The sequence below is a fragment of the Orcinus orca genome, chromosome 2 (genome assembly GCF_937001465.1).
Source record: "Orcinus orca chromosome 2, mOrcOrc1.1, whole genome shotgun sequence".
NCBI classification, from domain to species: domain Eukaryota; kingdom Metazoa; phylum Chordata; class Mammalia; order Artiodactyla; family Delphinidae; genus Orcinus; species Orcinus orca.
Genome location: NC_064560.1, coordinates 89898911 through 89923994, shown reverse-complemented (window position 1 = coordinate 89923994; position 25084 = coordinate 89898911). Strand labels below are relative to the sequence as shown.

At 37.9% G+C, this 25084-nt stretch overlaps 1 protein-coding gene across 2 annotated transcripts in view; it reads left to right on the top strand.

Moving 5' to 3' along the window:
• The first annotated feature begins 219 nt into the window (after positions 1 to 219).
• Positions 220 to 25084, top strand: part of GLCE (glucuronic acid epimerase) — a 128769-nt gene continuing 103904 nt past the window's right edge. The window contains exon 1 of one of the 2 annotated variants that reach the window (XM_049706935.1): positions 220 to 426. The gene's annotated coding sequence lies outside the window, so the exon portion shown is untranslated. The remainder of the gene's footprint in view (positions 427 to 25084) is intronic. The other variant, XM_004276241.4, reaches the window with a different exon arrangement.

Sequence of the window (25084 nt, the reverse complement as noted above, 5' to 3'; positions counted from 1 at the left end):
CCGTCCCTCTGCCCGTGACTACTTAAGGTCACTGCTCCTTTTGCCTAGTTTATTGATGAGGGGCGAGGGAGAAGAAAAGCGGTAGGCGAATCACCTTTCCTATTTTACGATTGGTAGTATTAGGCTCCAAGTCCCGCCTCCTGCCCCGCTGCAGACAGGCTCTCGGGGTTGTCACTCGATCCTCTGCAGCCGCCCCTCGCCGGGGCCCCGCCCCTCGCTGTGGCTGGGATCTCGCGGGAAGAGCGGTGCGCACGGCTGTGGCTCCGTCTCCCGGCTGCGCGCGGAGCGGGAGGGATCTCCTCACACAAGCGCTTCCTCGCGGAGGGGTTGTAGCTGCGGCAGACGCAGGCCTGGGCAGCCCCTTCTCTGCCGCCTCTTTCTCTTCCTGAGGGCTCCCCGGTCCTCTTGCCCTCCGACGCTACCCAGGTGAGGAAGCCCGGAGCTCGTCTTCGCTGAGGAGCGGTCGGGGAGCGGGGACACGGAGCAGCCGGGGCAGGGGGGCTCCCGACGGGGGCGGCTCCGCGGGCAGCGCGGCGCTGCCTGGTGGGCGCGAGGCTTGGAGGGGTTCGTGAGTGCGAGGCAGTGGGGTGGGATCCGGGTGCGGGCGCCCAAGGGCGGTGTAGCGGGTGCCAGGGCTCCTCGGGGTGAGGAGGCGGTTTAATGGGGGTCCGGGTTTTTTTCCGGCTTGGGGTGGTTGTGGCTGGCAGCAGATTGGGTCCCGGGTCTTCGGGGTCGAAGGAGATTTATCAGGACCCTTCGGTTCCTTGAGGTGGTATAGCGCGGTTCCGGGACAAGGGGTCCTTTTATCGCGATCTCAGGCTCTTTGGGGGCAGAGGATTCAGTTTAGGAAGGTCCTAGGTCTCTGAAGAGGCAGATCCATGAGGTTTTGGGGGTCCTTTGAGCGAGAGTGGGCGTCTCGTTTCGCATTCCTGGGATAAAGAAGCAGTGTATTGGGGTTCCGTCTGTTTATCGGGGTCTCCGGGCGAGAGGGCGATGTATCTGCGTCCTGCAGGGGCCGGGACCGCCTTGGTGGGCTGCTGGGGACGGAAGGGTTTACAGCGGAGACCAGCGTCTTTATTGGGGTTTCTGCTTTGCCCAGAGGGGGGCGGTAACTTGGCACGGCCTCCAGTCTTTTCGGGGGAGACTGGGCGAGTTAGCGGGTCCCCGGGAGATCTCGAAGGGAGGGCGCGGCTCTGCAGGCGCTGGGTCGGCTCGGGGCGGGAAGGGGACTCTGGTGACATCCCGAGCCAGCCTAGTACACAGTCTGTGGCTGGTCAGCATCCTGGAACAAATCTCTTTCTAGATGAGATTTACTCAGTGCTTAGTTGAAGGATTGATCCGTGTTGTTGCCTAGTTGGAGAAATAGTGGGTTTGTTCTGCAGTTTCCTTCTCTCTGTCCCGGGATCCCTGTGGAGGCGTGCTGGTCTCCCTGCTCTGGGAGCGGGAGAGTGGCAGGCAACACCTTAAAGTGGGCATGTAGACTGTAGATTCTTAAGGGGGCGAGTGTCCTCCGGGTCAGCGTGGAAGCCGCTGAGGATAGGGAAGGCTGTGAAGTTTTGGCTTCCTTTCCTAGGTGGTCTGCTTTGCTGATCCTGCATTATTAGGTCTGTCCTGAAGTCTTGCTCGAGTGTTAGGCAGTCAGGCAGTGCTGGGAAGTGTGTTCTGGCTTCTCCCTGTCCTTTGAAAAGCATTTGTGGAGAGGGGGAACTTCAAGTTCAGCTTCCAAATAACGCATTGGAATTCGAAGTTCCAAAGCTAGAGCTCTGCAGAAGCGTCATTTGAGACTTGTAAGCATGGCTAACAGCTCTTTTAGAGAATCCTGCTTAACAGTTTTATTGTGAAGGTACAGTTAGTCTTGACTCTATGCAGAGTCCTTGGTAACTAGCCCAGACTTAGGTGGAATTCAAATAAAATGACCTGTATATATGTGTATGTGGGTTTTTTTTTTTTTTTTTTTTTAATGTTTAAGTCAGACAGTCTGTTCCTTTGCTTGACAGTTCTTCTGGTTAGATAGCTCCTTTATCATAGAGGCCCGTAAGTGAAGTCTGTCTGTGGCAGGCAGTGGAAACTGTACTCACAGTAATTCTGTAATTTGGGATAAACAGACAAATTTGAGTATGCCAAAGCAGAGAACTTTGCCTGCCTCACTCTTTTTCTTAGTGACAGTTTTTTTTTAAATGACATTTCTTTTGATCTTAGAACCAGAAACATTAGTGATAATCTACTTAATACTTGACTTCTGTAATCATTTTAAAAAAACAAGGGAATTCTGCATAGCAATGAATAACTCTCTGAAAGTTTTTGTTTTTGTTTTTGGTTTTTGTTTTGGTTACAAATTCCTGATCGAACCAAAATGCCTGATTGAATTTTATAAGATAGTTTTGACTATCAAAACTGATCAGTTGAGCAGATATTTGATTGGAACCACAGCCAAAAAAACTCTAAGCAGATCTTTTTTTCCTCATTATGTTTGAAAGCCAATGAAAAATTAAGCAGATGTCAGTAACTTTTTAAAAAGCAACTTTCATAATTTCTAAGTAAACATACTGATCAGTCAAAAAATATTTGATTGTCTGCTAAGTGTCACAGCATGGAGGAACAATGATTCCAGCTCTCATGAAACCTATATCAAGAGAAAGAAAGACAACAAATAAATAAAATAAATACATAAAATAATTGAGATGCTGATAAGGAAGAAATAAACAGGATAGTTGGGGTTTTGCTCACTTAAAAAAAAATAACCTCTGAATGATAATATAATTGATGTCTGTCATGTTAACCAGAAACCAGGCAAGATAACAATCTACCTTCTGAATTAATAGAGATTAAATTATGATCAGTAGAGTTTGAGTGTTAAATATATTTTGACTCTGAGGATTAGCACCTTCTGTTATATAAGCATAAAAAAAGTCTGTAAGGATAAACATCAGACTTTTAAGTGTTCGGGGGATTCTTCAGGAGAGAGTTGCAAAGGCATGGAAGAGAGTTATTAATATATGCTTTTATACTATTTGAATTTATTTCAGTGAGCAGACATTACTTAAGGGTAAATTAGAGAAGTCTAAAAATTAAAATTTTGGTCACTATGCAAATTTGTGAAACGTACTGTATTTATAAGGCATTTTGTCAGTGTTGCCACTTCTACTATGCGTACTAGTGAAGGAAAAATGTATTTCAGGTATGTAAAATTATAGGAATGGGGTGGGGAGGGGAGCACAACAGAATAAGTAAAAGACTGAGGCTCAAGTTAAATCTTAAAACATGGTAAAGATGTTGGATCTTTAATTATACAAAGATAAATTAATCTTAGGCCTTTCTTATTTCAAATTTGTTTCCCGAGTTTGAAAAAGGAAGTTTTTAGACTCCCTAGAGAAGAATAGGTTGTGTTTTTGTGGCGGGGCAGGAGGTGTTTTTATTGTGGCACAGATTTCAGGATGGGATTTCTTTTTGTCAGACATATGGACACTTAATAGATGTTTTTCTTGTGAGGCATATGAAACAAAAATAGTTTTATAGTTCATTATTACACTGCTGAAAATGACAATACCAGTGTCTTTTGGATTATCATTCAAGATTCTGAAATTATAAATATGACGTACTAAGCCAATTTCTAGAAAGGAAATCATAAGACATGAATTCCAGTCTTAACTGTGCTGCTAACCATCTGACCTTGGATGATTCCTTAGTTTCTCAGGGCCTCAGTTTCCGTATATATAAAATTAAAGAAAGAGAAGTCCCTGTCAGTAATCAATATAAATTCCAATTCCAAGGTTTTTATTACATAGGTTTTTATGTTGCGGATCTACAGTATTATATTTACAAAAAGGGATAGATGCTACAAGAGTAGCTAGTTCTCAGGGTACAACTAGTTCCGTGTAATTTTTATATATCATACCTAATTTTAGAGCCTCTTCTATTTTAAGATATATAGGAAATATTTAATTCAAGAATATACGTTCATGAAGGTAAATGATTTCCTTTTGGTAATTTAGCTTTATCTGTTAAAGCATTATTATTTTTGCTTCTGACCCCTGGTTCTGTAATAGAGTATCTATATGATAATGTAATGTCCTTATTGAACTCTGTGTGTAGAATGAGGTCTCTAGTGGTTGACCCCGTTTAATCTATCCTTTACACCGCTGCCAATGTGATTTTTCTGAAATGCAAATATGTTCAGTGCTTTTTTCTTAAAACCCATACTTCTCCCTTACCTACAGTATTTAGTTCTATGGTTACAAGGCCCTTCATCATCGGGCTCATCTCCTGCATTTCTCCCACCATACATCTCAAGCTCCAACTGTACTGATAACATCAGTTTACTGAAAGAGCCATACTTTTTCCTGACTCAGAGCCTTCTTATATATTCTCCCTGCTGCTTAGAATGCCTTTCCTTCTCCTGTCTTACTGACAGAGTCTAGTGATTTTTCAAGATACAGCTTAAGCTCTGTCTGCTTTTTGAGTCTTCTGTGTGCTCTGGTCCTCACTCTTCCAGCCCCACTAGGTATTCACTCTCTGTATCTTGTTCTTTCATTCTCTTATGTTCATTAGTATGCTGTAATTATGTATGTCTCTCTCTTCCTGGACTCAAAAGCCAATGTATATTTGTCTTATTACTTATTGAGTTATCTATTGCTTAGTTTACACAGTTGGCTCTCATTACAGATTTGAACTCTCAGTGCCAAGATTAATATCTTCATAATGTCTGAGTTAAGCCCAAATCTCAGTCTTGTCCTATTTTTCTAAAACGTTGGGCTTTCTACATTATCTTATTCTCTGCCCCTATGACCGCAAACTGACATTAGATCTGTAGTTCTTATCCTCATGTTTAAGAAAAGAGACTGTCAGCACTGTAGGAGTTAGGGATTACTCTGATAAACTTGCAGAAAAGTCATGCAGAATTTTGAGGCAACCACTAATCCCTGTATCTAAAGTTGTTAGCAGAATTATGAACTAGTTTGAGTATTTCAGATCTTAGACATCAGTGATTTAGTAGATATTTTACCTTGGCTGCTTTCTGTATGGGAAATGATTGTTGCCAGTGTGTATGGGATTTTATAGTGGCTTAATAGTTGCTTTACATACATTACCTTTAATTCTCAAAACAAATCCTGCAAATTTAGTAACTTTCTCAGGGTTATTATCTACTAAGAAGCAGGCTATGTAGATCCAGGTCTGTCTTACTCCAGATTGTATGCTTTTTCAAAATACTACACTGCTTTCTGAATATGAGTTCTTATTCAGTGTATTTAAAATTATTAATAGATATTTTATTCATTTTATAAATTGAAGAAGTAGGTTGTGAGGTTTATCTATTCAGCTTTTTCAAAAAAAGCTAAAGTAGAGGATTTGAGATTGATTGGACTTTAGAGACCACTTAATCCAACTCCTACATTTACCAGATGAGGGAACTGACATACACAAGATTAGTTAAATGACTTGCTCAAGATCACACAGCTTTGTAGTTGGTTAAGATTTGTTGTTGTTGTTAAGCTAGTTATGACCATTGGTGTTGTAAAACCATTATTTGAAAGGAAACCAGGTGCCTGATGTTCCCCCCAGGAAAAAAGCCTAGAGTGGCTTTTAGAAAAGTGATGTTGAGGATCTCAGAGTCTTAAGGACATGGCTCAGAGAAAATCCAGACTTTGGATCATGACACATGGAGACGCCTCAGTGCCTCTTCACTCACGTAGCTCCCTAGTCTTGGTTTCTTTCCTTCCTCTTTTTTCTTTTTAAAAATCTATTCACAGTTTACTAATCTTCTGCCTACTAAAGTTATTAGCAACATTCTGACCAGTAACCATTTACATGCCAACCATGGGCTAACTAACAGGGATACAAAAAAGCATAAAATGTAGTCACTGCCCTGAAGAGGCTCAGTTTATTGGGAGTGGGAGGCAGTAAGTATTTAATTGCAAGGCAGTATATAAAGATGCCATGAGTGATGCAGCTCCAGGAGCTCAGAAGATAAAGGTAAATGTGGACTGGGCTAGTGGCTGCAGAAGTTTCTATGTAGAAAAGGTTTGATTTAAGTTAGTCTTTAAACAAGGAGTTGGAGGGAAAGACTGGAGAAAAGAATATCTGGCCGTGTGTGTGTGTGTGTGTGTGTGTGTGTGTGTGTGTGTGTGTATTTTTTTTTAATCTAACCCTTGTTCACTTCCCTTTAGCCACAGTGGCCTCCTTGCTGTTTTGGAAGGCCTGGAACTTGTTCTTCCAGATATCTGTTATGTCTCGCTCCCTTCCTTCTTTCAGGTCTGAATTAAAGTATCACCCCTTCTGAAAGGCCTTTACTGATACCTTGTTTAAAATTACAGCATCCCTCCCATACATACTCTTCCTATCCCTCTTCCCTGCATTCTTTCTTTCTTTGTGCTTTTCTGCAGTCCGACACACTGCTTTTATTATCTTTCTAACCCTACTATAATGTAAGATCCATTAGAGCAGGGATTTTTACCCATTTTGTTCAGTGCTATATCCCCAGCACCCAGGGGATACAAAGTAGGTGCTCACATTTTACCTTTTACAAAGTAGGTGCTCACATTTTTGTTAAATGAATAAGACAATCGAACTTTAAAACAGAAACTTGAAGATTGTTTGATCTAACCTCTCTCCTTCCTTCCTTCCTTGCTGGCTGGCATGGAGGATGAGGAACTTTCTCTTCTATTTAAAAAAAAATTTTTTTTCTAGGACTTAAATTGTATACAGTGCAGAAATCATAAACAGCTCAATGAATTTCTACATATGTAAGCATGTAATCACCAACCACACCAAGAATAGAACACTTCTAGGACCTCTGCATGCTTCCTTACTCTCTGCTAGTTAGTACTTCCCAAAGGTAGCCACTATTCTGACCGCCATCACAGTAGATTAGTTTTGCTTTTTCTTAAACTTCATACATTGGGTTGGCCAAAAGTTTCATTCAATTTTTTTCCATAAGATGGCTCTAGTAGCACTTAGCTGTCTTTAACTTCATTTGAAACAATTTTGTTAGATTTTATGGGACAGCTGTATATCAGCATGCCTTTAAAAAAAGACATCAAGATTGGTGAATTTTTGTGTAGCCATTTTAATGTTGAAGATGGAAGAAAAAAAGCCAACATTTTCGGCCTATTATGCTTTATTATTTCAAGAAGGGTAAAAACACAACTGAAACAAAAGATTTGTGCAGTATATGGAAAAGGTGCTGTGACTGATCGAACATGTCAGAAGTGGTTTCGTGCTGGAGTTTTCTCACTGGACGATGCTCCACTATCAGGTAGACCAGTTGAAGTTGATAGCAATCAAATCGAGACATTAATTGAGAACAGTCAACGTTATCCCACGCGGGAGATAGCCGACGTACTCAAAATATCCAAATCAGGTGTTGAAAATCACTGCACCAGCTTGGTATGTTCTTCGCTTTGATGTTTGGGTTCCACATAAGTTAAGCAGAGAAAACCTTCTTGACCGTATTTCCACATACGATTCTCTACTTAATGAAAACGTTCCGTTTTTAAAACAAATTGTGACGGGCAATGAAAAGTGGATACTGTACAATAGTGTGGAATGGAAGAGATCGTGGGGCAAGCGAAATGAACCACCACCAACCACACCAAAGGCCGGTTTTCATCCAAAGAAGGTGATGTTGTATATTTGGTGGGATTGGAAGGGCTCTATTATGAGCTCCTTCCGGAAAACCAAACAATTAATTCCAACAAGTACTGCTCCCAGTTAGACCAACTGAAAGCAGCACTCGATGAAAAGCATCCAGAATTAGTCAACAGAAAAGGCATAATCTTCCATCAGGATAATAGAAGACTGCATGTTTCTTTGATGACCAGGCAAAAACTGTTACAGCTTGGCTGGGAAGTTCTCATTTATCCGCCATATTCACCAGACATTGCACCTTCGGATTTCCATTTATTTAGATCTTTACAAAATTCTCTTAATGGAAAAAATTTCAATTCCCTGGAAGACTGTAAAAGGCACCTGGAACAGTTCTTTGCTCAAAAAGCTGAAAAGTTTTGGGAAGATAGAATTATGAAGTTGCCTGAAAAATGGCAGAAGGTAGTGGAACAAAAGGGTGAATAGGTTGTTCTATAAAGTTCTTGGTGAAAATGAAAAATGTGTCTTTTAGTTTTACTTAAAAACTGAAGGCACTTTTTGGCCAATGCAATAAATGGAATCAAATCAATTTTTAAGTTAGCAGAAGTTCATTCTTTTTCATTGCTGTATAGTATTCCATTGTGTGAGTATATATTTTTTATTGTACTATTTATAGACATTTGGGCCATTTCCAGGTTTTAGCTCTTAGGAACAAAGCTGCTAAGAACAATTTTGTACCTGTCTTTTTGTGGGCATAAAGATTCATTTCTTGGCTAAAAAACTAGAAGTTAACCTCATCTTCATATAGATATAGATACATAGATACATACACATAATTCTTAATTCCATGTGGTCCTTAGCACATGATAGATGATCATTAAATGACTGAAGATAAATTATTAACTCATCATGTACTGTGAGATTATCTCAAACTTATTAAAAATATTGGAGAACAGCTTCTGGTCCATGCTTTTGTTCTTATATCTGACTTAAAACATGTAGCACTTAACTTTATCCAGGCTGTACACATTTCTCTTTCCTCTTGATTAGCCTCTTTTTAAAAATCATGTTCTTTATTAGTTGATGCCCCTTCTCCAGATGGGAGAAATATGTCCAGAAAAGAGGAAATTCAAATTAATTAATTTTAAGGTGTGAATTTCAGAACTGGTTGGCTATTTTTCTATATTTTCCCAACTTAAAAAAGTCATTTCTTTTTGACAGTTTGGTTCTACTGTACGTTATATATATTTTTTACTATTCTGTACAGTTTGAAATCATTTATACCAATGCATAAGTTATGTTTTGGGATATGTCAAGCAAAGGCTTTCTTTGATGGTCTTAAGAAATTTTAGAAATGGCTTTAGTTGGTGAAGAATGCAAATGAGAACCCCTACAATAATAGAAGAAATCATGAGAAATATTTTTCTAATTCTGGAAAAGTTTTCAGTTCCCTTTTGAAGTGATTTCTAAGCTAAGACTTGAAAGATGAGTAGGAAACAAGGTGGATGAGATGCCCGGTAGGGAATGGGGTAAAAGCACTGTAGGTAGGGAGCTGTCTTTGCAGAGAGAGAGCAGGGCAGATTTGGGTATCTGCAGGCAATTCAGGAGGGCTAGAGCAGTGGTTTTCAAGCTATAGTGTGAATATGAATCTCCCGGTAGGAGTGGGGCTCATGAGTTTGGAGTTCTAACATGTTCACAGGTGGTAGAGATGTCGCTGGTTCAAGGATCACACTTTGCAAACCACTGGGCCAGAGCATAGGAAGCAAGTGAGAAGGAAGGAGTGGGGAGTGAAAGCAAGGACCATATCATGGAGGATCTTACAACTAATGTAAAGAATTTGGATTTAAGGCAGCGGTAACCCACTGAAGGGTGCTAAGCAGAATAGTGACCTTGTGAGATTTGTGATTTTCGAGGGGGCAGTAGTGGTGGAAATCATCTTTAGGGGTAAACTCCATCTACATTTGAAACTGTACAGATTAATGTCTGAGCAATGATAGTTTACCCATTCATTAATAATTATTGTTTTTCCCAGTGGCAGATTCAGTTCATTTAAAGGAAAAGTTTGGTTATGTTTATTAATTTAGATGTTATATGTTTAATCTTTTTTTTCTTCCAGGGACCTTATTACTTATTATATATATATAATAAGTATTATTACAATTTAACTCATAATTACATTTTTAACCCTGTTTGATGGGATTTAATTTTTGTCCATGTTGTACCATATGATAGTTCAAAGTCTTCTTTTTTATTGTATTGATTAAAAAATGAGCTAGCTGGTAGTGCTTATTATATGGTAGGAATGATCTTAATGATACATAGTAATTTGAGTTAGTCACCAGCTTTTGTAAATGTTATTAATTAGAAGGCTTTAATTTATTTCAGCTGTTTAAATGTCAATCAGTCTTCCAAAATTATAAACTTAGGAATGTGTGTGTAGCTTGTTTTTCCCCCTTATTTTATAAGTTCTAGGAACTCATTTTAAATATGTGGAGAAATACTAAAGACAAAGATCTAATGCCTCAGCTCAAATATAAGCATTGCTAACATTATGGTACACATTCTTCCTTCTTCCGTGAATATATTTATTCATTTGTATACTGTTTATTCTCCCACCATGAATTTATATAATAAAAATTTTCGTACTTTGTCAAAATTGTTTCAAAACCGAATTTTTTATTTTTTTAATTTTTGCGGTACGTGGGCCTCTCACTGTTGTGGCCTCTCCCATTGCGGAGCACAGGCTCCGGACGCGCAGGCTCAGCGGCCATGGCTCACGGGCCCAGCTGCTCCGCGGCACATGGGATCCTCCCGGACCTGGGCACGAACCCGTGTCCCCTGCGTCGGCAGGCAGACTCTCAGCCACTGCGCCACCAGGGAAGCCCAAAACCGAATTTTTAATAGCAGCATAATATTCTGTTGAATGGATGTGTAATGATTTAACCATTCCCAATTACTGAATATATTTTTCCTCTGCAGATAACACTTGAAGAAAGTCTTTGTGCATAAATATTTCTCCATACTTGATTATTTTCTTAGGATAGGAATAAAAATGTTGAGTCAAAAGGCAAGAAGATCTTTAAAAAATTAGGTATTGCCACATTACTTTCTAGAAAGTTTATGCCACTTTACATGCCAATATCAGTATTAGTTTTAAAAACCTTTTCTAGGGAATTCCCTGGTTATCCAGTGGTTAAGCCTCCACGCTTCCACTGCAGTGGGTACGGGTTTGATCCTTGGTCGGGGAACTAAGATCCTGCATGCTGTGCAGCACAACCAAAAAAATTAATTAAAAAATTTAAAAAAGAACCCTTTTCTAATTTAATAAGCAAAAATGATCTGACTTTAATTTGTATTTCTTTGATTATAACTGAAGAGCATTGCAAAAATTTTTTTTGAAGTTACATATTAGAAGAATACCACATGCATTATGTTATAAGGTAAAATGTTTTAACTGGAATTAATGTTTTATTATTTTAGTTTTTTCTTTTAATAGATAAATTAATTTCTTGAATAGTTATTAAAAAAACTTACAAAATTCAAAGACCCAAACAGTTGCCCTAGAGGCAACTACTGTTACCAGTTTCTTATATGTACTTCCAAAGGTATTGTAAATCATATGTGTGTGTGCCAAAACATAAGACGAATTATGGAGAACATTCATTAAAATACTGTCTAGTTCAGATGTGGTATTGTGTACTAAACTGTGTACTAAAAATTAGAAAGGGTCTAAAAATGATTAGTATCTGGCTACTGGCCCAGAAGGAAGAAAAGCAGGGTCTGGCAGCATTTGGCAGTAATTTTCTATAAGACAAGTGGCCTTAGCTCTTTTTATTATTGGATCGATTCTTTGACAATAGCACTTCTGTTTATAGTACCTATTCTGTAGTTCTATTCCAAAAAGGAAAGCCAAGTTTTTGAAAATTAGTTGATGCCTGAAAGAAACTCTTTAAAGTACAAAAGCTATTTGGAGGTATTTAGGAACAAGATACTTTCTTCTTAGATATTTTAGGATTTCTTTGGCAAGTACAGTTGTATCAGAATTTTCATGACTTTGTTGCTTAACAGTGAAAGTTTGAGCTTGAATAATTATAAATGAAATTCATCATTTCCCTAAACTCTTATTTACCTAATTCAAAAACCAATCAGCCATGATATAAAATATTTTAAAACATATTTTTAAAAGATTTTCATGCTAATAATATAGTAGTAATTTGTCTCATACAATCAAAGGTCTTTTTGAGCTTGACTTGGAGGCCACTGCTAAATAAGTAATTTGAACAACAAGAGAGGTTTTAATTGGATTCGACAGAGCTTTAATGCTTTAGGGAAAAGATATTTGCTTTGGGGATAGATTTTTTTTTTTTTAAGCCCATGTTTCCAAAGATAAAATTTGGGGATGACTATTGTTTACTGAATACTAACTCTGTGTGGGCCAGGATATGTTAGGGGTATTATGAGAGTTCCTATTTGCTGGAATTCATGTCTCCTATTCCAGATTAATTATAGGGCTGTAAAGCCTGCTAAAGAATTTGCACCTAATAGTGGTTGGTAATATATGAGTAGTTTTAAGAAAGAATTTACCAGAGGTGGGAAAAGATCCTCTTGACTTTAAAAAAAAACATTTAATTTTGAAATAGTTATATGTTTATAGGAGAATTGCAAAGTACAAAGAATTCCCATACGCCTTTCACCCAGCTTCCCCTAATGTTAACATCTTATATAACCATGGCAAATTTATCAAAACTAAGAAATTAATCCTGATTTTTTTAAAGGGGAATTCAGCAAACTTTTTTTTTGAACACGTATTATGTGTAACAGAGTGTTTTAGCTGCTGATACACAATTTGGAAAAGAAGTAAAGGTTGCAGATAATAATAATAAAATGGTGAGCTTGGTGTTATTCCTGAACAAACTGTCAGATTATTGAACACATATATTTTTGGTACCCAAAAAGAAGACACTAATCACTAGGAGCCAGCATGCGTTCACAGAGGACAAGTCATGCCACACTAGCCTCACTTTTTTTCTTATAGGGTATGTAAACTGGTAGGTACATCAGGAGATGCTCTGGCCATAATATATCTAGAATTATAGCTACATTTATTGGATTTTAAATTTTGTGCTGGGTACTGGGTTAAACACTTTACATAGATTGCCTCATTTAGTCCTGTTTTACAAATGAGGAAAGGGACCCCAAAGGTTATACAGGTAGCATTTGATAGCCTTTTATTATGTCTTTTTAGAAAAGATGCAGAAATGTAGTTGATAATTGCATAGGCAGGTGGATTTATAATTGATTAATGAATGGGCTGATATTAAAATTAAACTGCCGTTCATTCTTAGTGGTGAGCCTCAAGATGCTATCTTCCCGCATGTCCTGTTAAGATGTTTATCATAAGTTATTCTCAGAATTGTGAGGGAGTGCTAGTATGTTATGTGACAGAATCAGGATCCTCCCTAGCCCACTTTATTTTTAATAATTAGAACGGTGGACTGTATCTAAGAAAATATTTGTTATAATAATTTTATTTATTTATTTTTACACTTAAAAAATTATTTTTTTTATTTATTTATTTTTGGCTGCGTTGGGTCTTCGTTGCTGTGCGCGGGCTTTCTCTAGTTGCAGTGAGCGGGGGCTGCTCTTTGTTGCGATGCGCAGGCTTCTTATTGCAGTGGCTTCTCTTGTTGCCGAGCACGGGATCTAGGCACACGGGCTTCAGTAGTTGGAGCATGCAGTCTCAGTAGTTGTGGTTCGCGGGCTCTAGAGCGCAGGCTCAGTAGTTGTGGTGCACGGGCTTAGTTGCTCCATGGCATGTGGGATCTTCCCGGACCAGGGCTTGAACCCGTGTCCCCTGCATTGGCAGGTGAATTCTTAACCACTGCACCACCAGGGAAGTCCCTATGATAATTTCATTTTTGGTGTGTTAATATTTGATAGGGACAAACAAAGCCCTATAATTGAATATTTTTTTAAAAAAATCTGCCCAAATACAGGGTTGGCGACTAGGAGGGTTAACAGCAGTAGGTGTAGGTGTGGTTTTTTTTCAAAGCAGGTGTGTGCCTGGGTGTGTCTTCTTATTTGTCTGAAGTTGGTGAGTCCATGGTTTATTATAACTGCCCTAAAGGCTAACACCCGTTTAACAGTGTTATTTTGAGGCATGTTGTCCAAAACACAGTTGATTTTCCTTTTCTACTTTGCATTTAGCTTAGTGCTGTCAGTTCTGTTTGCCACATTTTAAGGAGGACATTGATAGACAGTGTGTTCAGAGGAGAGTAATTGGAATGAAGCAGTGTCTTGAAACAGATGCTTGCACGATAATTGACATATTTGAGGTTTTCAGCCTGGAAGAAAGAAGACTTTAGTGTGGTATATGGTAATGCTTTTCAAATTGGGTAATTGAATGATCTTTAATATTCTTCCTGACTCAAATATGTGATTCTGTGAAACACATGAAGGAATGGCATGTGGAAGAGGGATTAAACGTATCTTTTGCATCCCCAGAGGGTAGAACTACGAACAATGAGTGAAAGTTAGAGGAAGGGAAGTACTGGTATGTAATGAGGATGTTTTTAACAATTGAACTGAAAATAGTGTGGACATTCTGTCATTGAGGCATTAAAGCATGTATTGAGTACAGTTTAATCAAGCTATCCTGTAAGGACTTTTCTAACTCCAACCTTTAAAAAAAATTTTATTGGTTATAATTCCCCATAGCAAAACTTTCTGTTGGGTACCTCACTTATTCTCAACACCTTATGGTTTCATATAGTATCAAACGTTAGTATATAATAATAATATTATTATAATGCAAATTTAAACAACAGTAGAGCATGTTTTCACCTTCCAGATTAACAAAGATTAAAATGTTCAATAATGGCAAGGATGCATAGAATCACTGTCTCTCGTACACTGTAGGCAGGAATGTAAATGTGTGCAGTTTCTTTGCAGGGCAAGTTGTCTTTACTTATTAATAAAATGATAAGACATATTATTGGGTGAAAAAAATAAGTGGCAGGACAATGTTTATGGTATGCTGACATTACTGCAAAACAGTTGTGTATGTGTGGGTTTAAATAACATACATATTCACACATTAATAAACACAGTTATGTTTCTGTGTGCATAGACTTTTCTGGAAAAGAGTTAGGATATTGGAAATCTGAGATCTCAGTAAGACTGGTTTGGTTTAATTGTGTACACTTTTATACCTCTTGATTTTTTTTTTCTTTTTTTTTTTGAAGAGTGTATTGTGAAAAGGTGTTTTTATTTCGAAGTAATTATAGATTCACAGGAACTTCCAAAATTAGTACAGAGAGGTCCCATGTGTCTTTCATCCAGTTCCCCTCAGTAGTAACACTTAATTTTTTTAATTAATTAATTTTATTCATTTAGTTTTGGCTGTGTTGGGTCTTCGTTGCTGCGCACAGGCCCTCTCTAGTTGCGGCGAGTGGGGGCTACTCTTTGTTGCAGTGCACAGACATCTCATTGCGGTGGACTCTCTTGTTGCAGACCATGGGCTCTAGGCGTGCAGGCTCTAGAGCGCAGGCTCAATAGTTGTGGCGCATAGGCTTAGTTGCTCCGCGGCATGTGGGATCTTCCAGGACCAGGGCTTGAACCCGTGTCCCCTGCATTGGCAGGCAGATTCCTAACCACTGCACCACCAGGGAACCCCCAGTGGTAACATTTTAAATAACTATAGTACAGTATCAAAACCAGGGAATCGACTTTAGTACAATCCACAGATCTTATTACTTTTTCACCAGTTTTACATGTGTTCCTTTGTGTGTGTAATTCTTCGCAGTTTTATCAAGTGTAGATTTGTGTAATCACCATCACAATTGAGATACAGTACTATTCCATCACCAGAAAGATCCTCTAACCTCTGGCAACCACTAATCTGTTCTCCATTACTGTTTTGTCATTTCCAGATATTATGTAAATGGAATCATACAGTATGTAACCTTTGAGACTGGCTTTTTAAAAACTCTGCATAATTCCCTTGAAATCCATCCAAGTTGTTACATGTATCAATAGTTCCTTTTTATTGCTGAACAGTATCCCATAGTATAAATGTATGAGAGTTTGTTTAATCTTCACCCGCTCATGGACAGTTGAGCAGTTTCATTTTTGGCTATTACAAATACAGCTGCTATCAACATTTGTATACAAGTTTTTGTGTGCACATGAGTTTTCATTTCTCTGGAATGAGTGTCTAGGAGTGTAAATTCCAGGGTAGTATGGTAAATATATTTAAGAAAGTGTTAAGTGTATTTTAAGAAACTACCAAACCATTTTCCAGAGTGGTGTACCAATTTATGTTCCTGTCAGCATTGTATTAGAGCTCTAGTTTTTCTATCTTTGTTATTAGCATTTGGTATTGTCACTGTTTTTTATTTTAGGTGTTCTAATAGATATGTAGTGGTATCTCATTATGTTTTTAATTTTCATTTCCTGATGACTAATGATGTTGAACTTATTATATTTGCCATCTGTATATCCATTCTGGTGAAATGTCTCTTCATGTTTTCTGCTCATTTTTACTTGAATCTTTGGTGTTTTACTCTTGAATTTTGAGAGTTATTTATATATTCTAGATATGAGTTCTTTGTCATATAAGTGGTTTGCAAATATTTGTCTATTTTATCTAAGTTGTCAAATTTATTGGCATAAAGTTGTTTATCATGGTTTGTTATCCTTTTAGTATCTGTAGAATCTGTAATGATGTCTCTTCTTTCATTCCTGATATTGGTTATTTGTGTATTTCTCTTTTTCCTGATCATTCTGGTTAGAGGCTTACTAATTTTATTACTCTTCTCAAGAACCAGCTTTCGAGTTCATTGATTTTCTCTATTATTTCTATTTTCTGTTTTGTTGATTTCAGCTCTGATCTTTATTATTTCCTTTCTTCTGTTTACTTTGGGTTTACTTTGCTATTCTTTTTCTGGTTTCTAAAAGGTAGAAGCAAGCATTCATTGCTGTCAATTTCTCCTTAAATACCTCTTTAGCACAATCCCACAAATTCTGATGTGTTTTGCTTTTCTTTTCATTCACTTAATAATTCCTTTTAGTTTACCCCCCTTTTTTAATCCATGAATTACTTAGAAGGGTATTCTTTAATTTCCAGATATTTGAGGATTTGCCTATAATCTTCTTGCTATTGATTTCTAATTGATTACATTGTGGTCAGAGAACATACTTTGCACGACTTGAATCATTTTTAATTTATTTAGACTTGTTTTATTTCTTAGAATATGGTCTCTCTTCATAAGGTCTCTGTGTACTCTTGAGAAATATGTGTATTCTTCTGCTATTGGGTAGTAGTGTGTTTTAGAAATGTCAGTCAGATAAAGTTCATTGATAGTGTTATCAAATCTACTATATCCATGCTTTCATTTCTAGTTTTTGTCTTTTTGCCTATTTGTTACATAAGTTTGTTTGTTTTGTTTTTGTTTTTGTTTTCCGGTACGTGGGCCTCTCACTGTTGTGGCCTCTCCCGTTGCGGAACACAGGCTCCGGACGCACAGGCTCAGCGGCCATGGCTCACGGGCCCAGCTGCTCCGCGGCATGTGGGATCTTCCCGGACCGGGGCACGAACCCGTGTCCCCTGCATCGGCAGGTGGACTCTCAACCACTGTGCCACCGGGGAAGCCCTGTTACATACGTTTTTGAGAGAGAAGTATTGGATAATTGTGGATTTGTCTATTTTCTTATGCAGTTCTGTCAGTTTTTGCTTCATGTATTTTGAAGCTCTGTTATTAGGGGCATAAACATTTAGGATTATTATGTTTTTATGATGAAATTACTCACCTATCATTATGAAATGACTGTCTTTATTCCTGGTTGTAGTCTTTAAGAATTTGTCTTACATTAATATAGCCATTATAGCTTTTTTTTTTTTTTTCTGGTATATCTTTTCCCATCCTTTTATTTTTAACCTACTTGTGTCTTTATATTTAAAGAATTTCTTGTAGGCACCTTCTAGTTGGGTCATGCTTTTAATCCAGTCTGATAATATCTATATTTTAAATGGAGTATATAGACCATTTACATTTAATATGATCATTGATGTGATTATGTTTGAGTCTGTCATCTTGCTATTTGTTTTTTATTTGTCCTATTTGTTCTTTGTTCCTTCATTCCTCTTTTTCCTGTCCTCTTTTGTATTAGTTGAGTATTTTCTATGATTCTTCTTGATCACATCAGTTACCTTATTAGCTATAACTACTTATTTGGTTATTTTAGTGTTTGCTTAGGGTTTATAGTACATAAATGTTTATAGTATACATCTTTATCTGCTTTCAAAGAATATTATACCACTTCATATATAGTATTGAACCTTAGAAAAGTATACTTCCATTTCTCTTGTTAGTCTTTATGCTATTGTTATGATAAATTTTACTTTTAAATATGTTATAAACCCTCAGTACATTGTTATTTAAGCAGTCAGTTATTTTTAAATAGACTTAAATATTAATATATATTTATCTTTGAAATCACCATATCTAGTGTTCTTCATTCCTTTATGTAGATCCATATTTGTATCAAGATTTTTCTTCTGTCTGAAGGATTTCATTTAACATTTTTGGTAATGTGGGTCTGCTTGTGATGAATTCTTTTCACTTTTGAATGTCTGAAAATATCTTTATTTTGCCTTCATTTTTGTTTGTTTTTCTCTTTTTTAAAAATTATTATTGGTGTATGGTTGCTTTACTTTTGCCTTCATTTTTGAAAGATAATTTTTCTGGGTATAGAATTCTATGTTGATTTTTTTTTCTTTCAGTACTTTAAAGATGTTGCTCCAGTGTCTTCTCACTTATGTTGTTTCTGTGAATCTGGTGCTGTCCTTATTCTTATGCCTCTGTACATAACATGTCTTCTTTCCTCTAGCTACTTTTAAGATTTTCTCTTTATCAGTAGTTTTGGGCAATTTGATTATGATGTATGTTGATGCAGTTTTGTGTGTGTGTGGGGGGGGGTAGGGTTTTGTTGAGCTAGTTTATAAGGCCCTTCTTGGCCTTTATGCTATTTTTTCATCAATTTTACTTTTATATATGCTATAAAACCCTAGCTAGCTTTATAATTTTCATTAAGTTTGAGAAGTTTTGCCATTATTTCTGCAAATTTAAAATATATTTTCCTCCTACCTTTTGGGGACTCCAGTTACCCATATATTTGGCCACTTGAAGTTCAGTGGTTTACCTATGTTCTTTTTTTTTTTTAAATTCCTTTTTTCTCTTTCTTTTAGGTAGTTTCTGTTCCTGTGCCTTCAGGTTCACTAATCTTTTCTTCTGTATTGTCTATTCTGTGCTGATCTCATCTAGTGTATTATCATCTTAATCACTGTACTTTTCATTTCTAAAATTTCTATCTAAAAAATATCTTCCATGTCTCTGCTAAACTTTTTGTATACGTGGAATGTGGTTATAACGATTTTAATGTCCTTCTATCTTTTTTTTTTTTTTGTCCTTCGATCTTAATTCTAATATCTGTGGCAGTTCTGGGTCATTCAAAACATCATTGTGGTAAAATACACATAACATAAAATTTACAATTTTAATAATTTTAAACATGCAAATCAGTGAAAGTTAATACACTAACAATGCTGTGCAGCCATCACCCTTATCTAGTCACAGTCATTTTATAACTTCAAAAAGAAGCTTTGTACCCTTTAAACAATCATTCCCCATTCCCCCTATCCCCTCAGCCCCTGACAACCATTAATCTACTTTCTGTCTCCATGGATTTGCCAATTCTGGATATTTCATATAATAGAATAATGCAACATGTGTCCTTTTATGTCTTCTTTCGCTTATCACATTGTTTTTGAGTTTTATCCATTTTATACCATGTATCACCATGTCATTCCTTTATATGGCTGAACAATACTTCCATGTATGGATATAACACATTTTGTTTATCTGTTTGTTCATTGATGGATATTTTAGTTATTTCCACCTTTTGGGTATGGTGTATACTGCTGTTATAAACTTTTTGTAAATTTTTTTGTTTAAACACCTATTTTCAATTTTTGGATGTATTTAGTTAGGAATGAAACTGCTGTGTAATATGAAATTATGATTACCTTATTGAGGAATTACTATATCATTTTCCATAGCAACTATGACATTTTATTTTCTCACCAGTAATGTATGAAGGTTTCACTTTCTCTACATCCTAGCTGTTCTTTTTGGTTTTGAAATTATAGCCATCCTAGTGGGTATAAAGTGCTGGCTTACTGGTGGGCGGAAGCAGGGTCCTGAAGACTCCGGAGCTGTTGCCAACCCACTGGCAGGTGAAGCCAGGTCCTGGGGTTAGTGCTGGAGTCTGGCTGCAGAGCCCAGGGATCCCAGAGTTCATTTCAGATTGTTGGGGCAGGGGTCCTGACACAGTTGAGTTTGGGGTCTGCGGTGTCCTGAAGCTTGAGTTGGCCTGCAAGTGGACAGGGCCCAACTCGTTCCAGGGTAGAGTCTGGGCTGCTGTGGGCGGGCTGGGTCCACAGGCTGTGGGATCTTAGTTTTCTTGCATCTGTTGTCTGCCCCTGGTGGGTGAGGTGGGTCTAGAGGTTGGTGCAGGCTTCCTGGAGGGAAGGGACAGTGTCTGCCCACTGATGGGTGGAGCTGGGTCTTGGTCCTCTGGTGGGCAGGACTGTGTCTAGGGGCATTTCTAGAGGTGGCTGTGAGCTCAGGAAGTCTTTAGGCAGCCTGTCTGCTGATGGGTGGGGCTGTGTCCCTGCCCAGTTACTTGTTTGGCCTGAAGCATCCCAGCACTGGCACCTATAGTCTGTTGGGTGGGGCGAGGTCTTAGCAATAATGAGCCAGGATGGCAGCGTTCATGTGGTAGAATGTTCCAAAATATGACTGCCACCAGTGTCTGTGTCCCCAGGGTGAGCCACAACCATCTCCCACTTCTCCAGGAGATTCGCCAAGACCAGGAGGTAGGTCTGGCTCAGGCTCCTGTTAAATAACTGCTTTTGCCCTGCATCCTGGTGCATATGAGATTTTGTGTAGGCCCTTTAAAAGTGAAGTCTCTTATTTCCCCTAGTCCTGTGGGGCTCCTGAAATTAAAGCCCTGCTGGCCTTCAAAGCCAAATATTCTGGGGGCTTGTCTTCCCAGTGCAGGACCCCTGGGCTGGAGAGCCTGTTGTGGGGCTCAGAACACTCCTGTGGGAGAACCTCTGCAATAAAATTATCCTCCAGTTTGTGTGTTGCCCACCTGGGGGTATGGGAATTGATTATATTGTGAGTTCACCCCTCCTACCCACCTGTCTTATTGTGGTTCCTTCTTTATGTCTTAAGTTGTAGAAGACCTTTTCTGGTAGGTTCCATTCTTTTTTCATCAATGGTTGTTTTGCAGATAGTTGTAATTTTGGTGTGCTTGTGAGAGGAGGTGAACTCAGGGTCTTTCTACTCAGCCATCTTTGCCACTCTCCCGTTGGGAGATCTTTGATTACTGATTCAATCTCTTGTTATAGTTCTGTTCAGATTTTCTGTTTCTTTTTGAGTAAATTTTGGTAGATCATGTCTTTCTAGGAATCCATCCATTTCATCTAGGTTGTCTAATTTGTTCACAATCAGTTGTTCACAGTATTCTCTTATAATACTGTTTATTTCTTTAAGGTCAGTAGTAATGCCGCATAATAATTTCTAATTTTCATAGTTTGAGTCTTCTCTCTTATTTTCTTAGTTAGTCTAGCTAAAAGTTTGTCGGTTTTGTTGATCTTTTCAGAAACCAGCTTTTGGTTTTGTTGTTTCTCTCTGTTGTGTTTCTATCCTGGAAAATGTTCCACATGGATTTGAGAAGAGTACTCCAGAATGCACTATTCTGCTGTTGTTGAGTTGAGTGTTCTGTATGTGACTGTTAGGTCTAGTTGGTTTATTGTGTTGTTCAACAAGTCTTCTTTTTTTTTTTTTTTTGCGGTATGTGGGCCTCTCACTGTTGTGGCCTCTCCTGTTGTGGAGCACAGGCTCCGGATGCGCAGGCTCAGTGGCCATGGCTCACGGACCCAGCCGCTCTGCAGTATGTGGGATCTTCCCAGACCGGGGCACGAACCCGTGTCCCCTGCATCGGCAGGCGGACTCTCAACCACTGCGCCACCAGGGAAGCCCAAGTCCTCTATTTTCTTATTGGTTATCTGCCTGGTTTTTCTTTATGAAAGTGAGATATTTTTGAAAGTTTCCAGCTATTATTATAGAACATTTCTCTCATCTATTTTGTCAATTTTTGCTTCATATATTTTGGAGATATATTGTTAGGTTCATATGTTTACGTTTGACATATTTTCATGTTGGATTTACCCATTTATCAATGTATGATGTACTTATTTGTCTCATAACTATTTTTGACTTAAAGTTTATTTTGTCAGATATGAGTGTAGCTACCCCACCTCTCTTCTGGTTACTGTTTGCATGGAATGTGTTTTTCCATCTTTTCACTATCAACCTATTTGTGTCTTTAGATCCAGAGTGAGTCCCTTGTAGACAATATATAATTGGATCACTTTTTAAAATCTGTTCTACCAATCTCTGGTTTTTGATTGAAGAATTAAACCATTTACATTTAAAATAACTATTCATAGGTAAGGTTTTCTTTTTCATAAAAAAAATCATATCTTTTTTGTTCTTCATTTCCTCCATTACTGCCCTCTTCTGTGTCTAGTTTATTTTTTCTAGTGTCCTATTTTGATCCCCTCTCGTTTTATTTTTTGTATATTTTTTAGTTCTTTTCCTTAACCCTGAAGATTAAGGCTATATTGATCTCAAACTTATAAGAAACTAGTTTGGATTCATAACAACATAGCTTCAGTAGTATTCAAAAACTATTCCTATACAGCTCCAACCTCCCTCTTATTGCTATTGTCAAAAATTACTTATTTATACATTGTGTGTCCATTGACCTAGAGTTATAATTTATTTTTTTTTACATCTTTATTGGCGTATAATTGCTTCACAATGGTGTGTCAGTTTCTGCCCTACAACAAAGTGAACCAGTTATACATATACATATGTTCCCATATCTCTTCCCTCTTGCGTCTCCCTCCCTCCCACCCTCCCTATCCCACCCCTCTAGGTGGTCACAAAGCACCGAGCTGATCTCCCTGTGCTATGCTGCTGCTTCCCACTAGCTATCTGTTTTACGTTTGGTAGTGTATATATGTCCATGCCACTCTTTCGCTTTGTCACAGCTTACCCTTCCCCCTCCCCATATCCTCAAGTCCATTCTCTAGTAGGTCTGTGTCTTTATTCCTGTCTTACCCCTAGGTTCTTCATGACATTTTATTTTTCTTAAATTCCATATATATGTGTTAGCATACATTATTTGTCTTTCTCTTTCTGACTTACTTCACTCTGTATGACAGACTCTAGGTCCATCCACCTCATAACAAATAGTTCAATTTCATTTCTTTTTATGGCTGAGTAATATTCCATTGTATATATATGCCACATCTTCTTTATCCATTCATCCGATGATGGACACTTAGGTTGTTTCCATCTCCTGGCTATTGTAAATAGAGCTGCAATGAACATTTTGGTACATGACTCTTTTGGAATTATGGTTTTCTCAGGGTATATGCTCAGTAGTGGGATTGCTGGGTCATATGGTAGTTCTATTTTTAATTTTTTAAGGAACCTCCATACTGTTCTCCATAGTGGCTGTACCAATTCACATTCCCACCAGCAGTGCAAGAGTGTTGCCTTTTCTCCACACCCTCTCCAGCATTTATTGTTTCTAGATTTTTTAATGATGGCCATTCTAACTGGTGTGAGATGATATCTCATTGTAGTTTTGATTTCCATTTCTCTAATGATTAATGATGTTGAGCATTCTTTCATGTGTTTGTTGGCAGTCTATATATCTTCTTTGGAGAAATGTCTGTTTAGGTCTTCTGCCCATTTTTGGATTGGGTTGTTTGTTTTTTTGTGATTGAGCTCATGAGCTGCTTGTAAATTTTGGAAATTAATCCTTTGTCAGTTGCTTCATTTGCAAATATTTTCTCCCATTCTGAGGGTTGTCTTTTGGTCTTGTTTATGGTTTCCTTTGATGTGCAAAAGCTTTGAAGTTTCATTCGGTCCGATTTGTTTATTTTTGTTTTTATTTCCATTTCTCTAGGAGGTGGGTCAAAAAGGATCTTGCTGTGATTTATGTCATAGAGTGTTCTGCCTATGTTTTCCTCTAAGAGTTTGATAGTTTCTGGCCTTACATTTAGGTCTTTAAAACATTTTGAGCTTATTTTTGTGTATGGTGTTAGGGAGTGATCTAATCTCATACTTCTACATGTACCTGTCCAGTTTCCCAGCACCACTTATTGAAGAGGCTGTCCTTTCTCCACTGTACATTCCTGCCTCCTTTATCAAAGATAAGGTGACCATATGTGCGTGGGTTTATCTCTGGGCTTTCTATCCTGTTCCATTGATCTATCGTTCTGTTTTTGTGCCAGTACCATACTGTCTTGATTACTGTAGCTTTGTAGTATAGTCTGAAGTCACGGAGCCTGATTCCTCCAGCTCCGTTTTTCGTTCTCAAGATTGCTTTGGCTATTCGGGGTCTTTTGTGTTTCCATACAATTTGTGAAATTTTTTTGTTCTAGTTCTGTGAAAAATGCCAGTGGTAGTTTGATAGGGATTGCATTGAATCTGTAGATTGCTTTGGGTAGTAGAGTCATTTTCACAATGTTGATTCTTCCAATCCAAGAACATGGTATATCTCTCCATCTATTTGTATCATCTTTAATTTCTTTCATCAGTGTCTTATAATTTTCTGCATACATGTCTTTTGTCTCCTTAGGTAGGTTTATTCCTAGATATTTTATTCTTTTTGTTGCAGTGGTAAATGGGAGTGTTTTCTTGATTTCACTTTCAGATTTGTCATCCTTAGTGTATAGGAATGCCAGAGATTTCTGTGCATTAATTTTGTATCCTGCTACTTTACCAAATTCACTGATTAGCTCTAGTAGTTTTCTGGTAGCATGTTTAGGATTCTCTATGTATAGTATCATGTCATCTGCAGACAGTGGCAGCTTTACTTCTTCTTTTCCGATTTGGATTCCTTTTATTTCCTTTTCTTCTCTGATTGCTGTGGCTAAAACTTCCAAAACTATGTTGCATAAGAGTGGTGAGAGTGGGCAACCTTATCTTGTTCCTGATCTTAGTGGAAATGGTTTCAGTTTTTCACCATTGAGGACGATGTTGGCTGTGGGTTTTTCATATATGGCCTTTATTATGTTGAGGAAAGTTCCCTCTATGCCTACTTTCCGCAGGGTTTTTATCATAAATGGGTGCTGAATTTTGTCGAAAGCTTTCTCGGCATCTATTGAGATGATCATATGGTTTTTCTCCTTCAGTTTGTTAATATGGTGTATCACGTTGATTGATCTGCGTATATTGAAGAATCCTTGCATTCCTGGAATAAACCCCACTTGATCATGGTGTATGATCCTTTTAATGTGCTGTTGGATTCTGTTTGCTAGTATTTTGTTGAGGATTTTTGCATCTATGTTCATCAG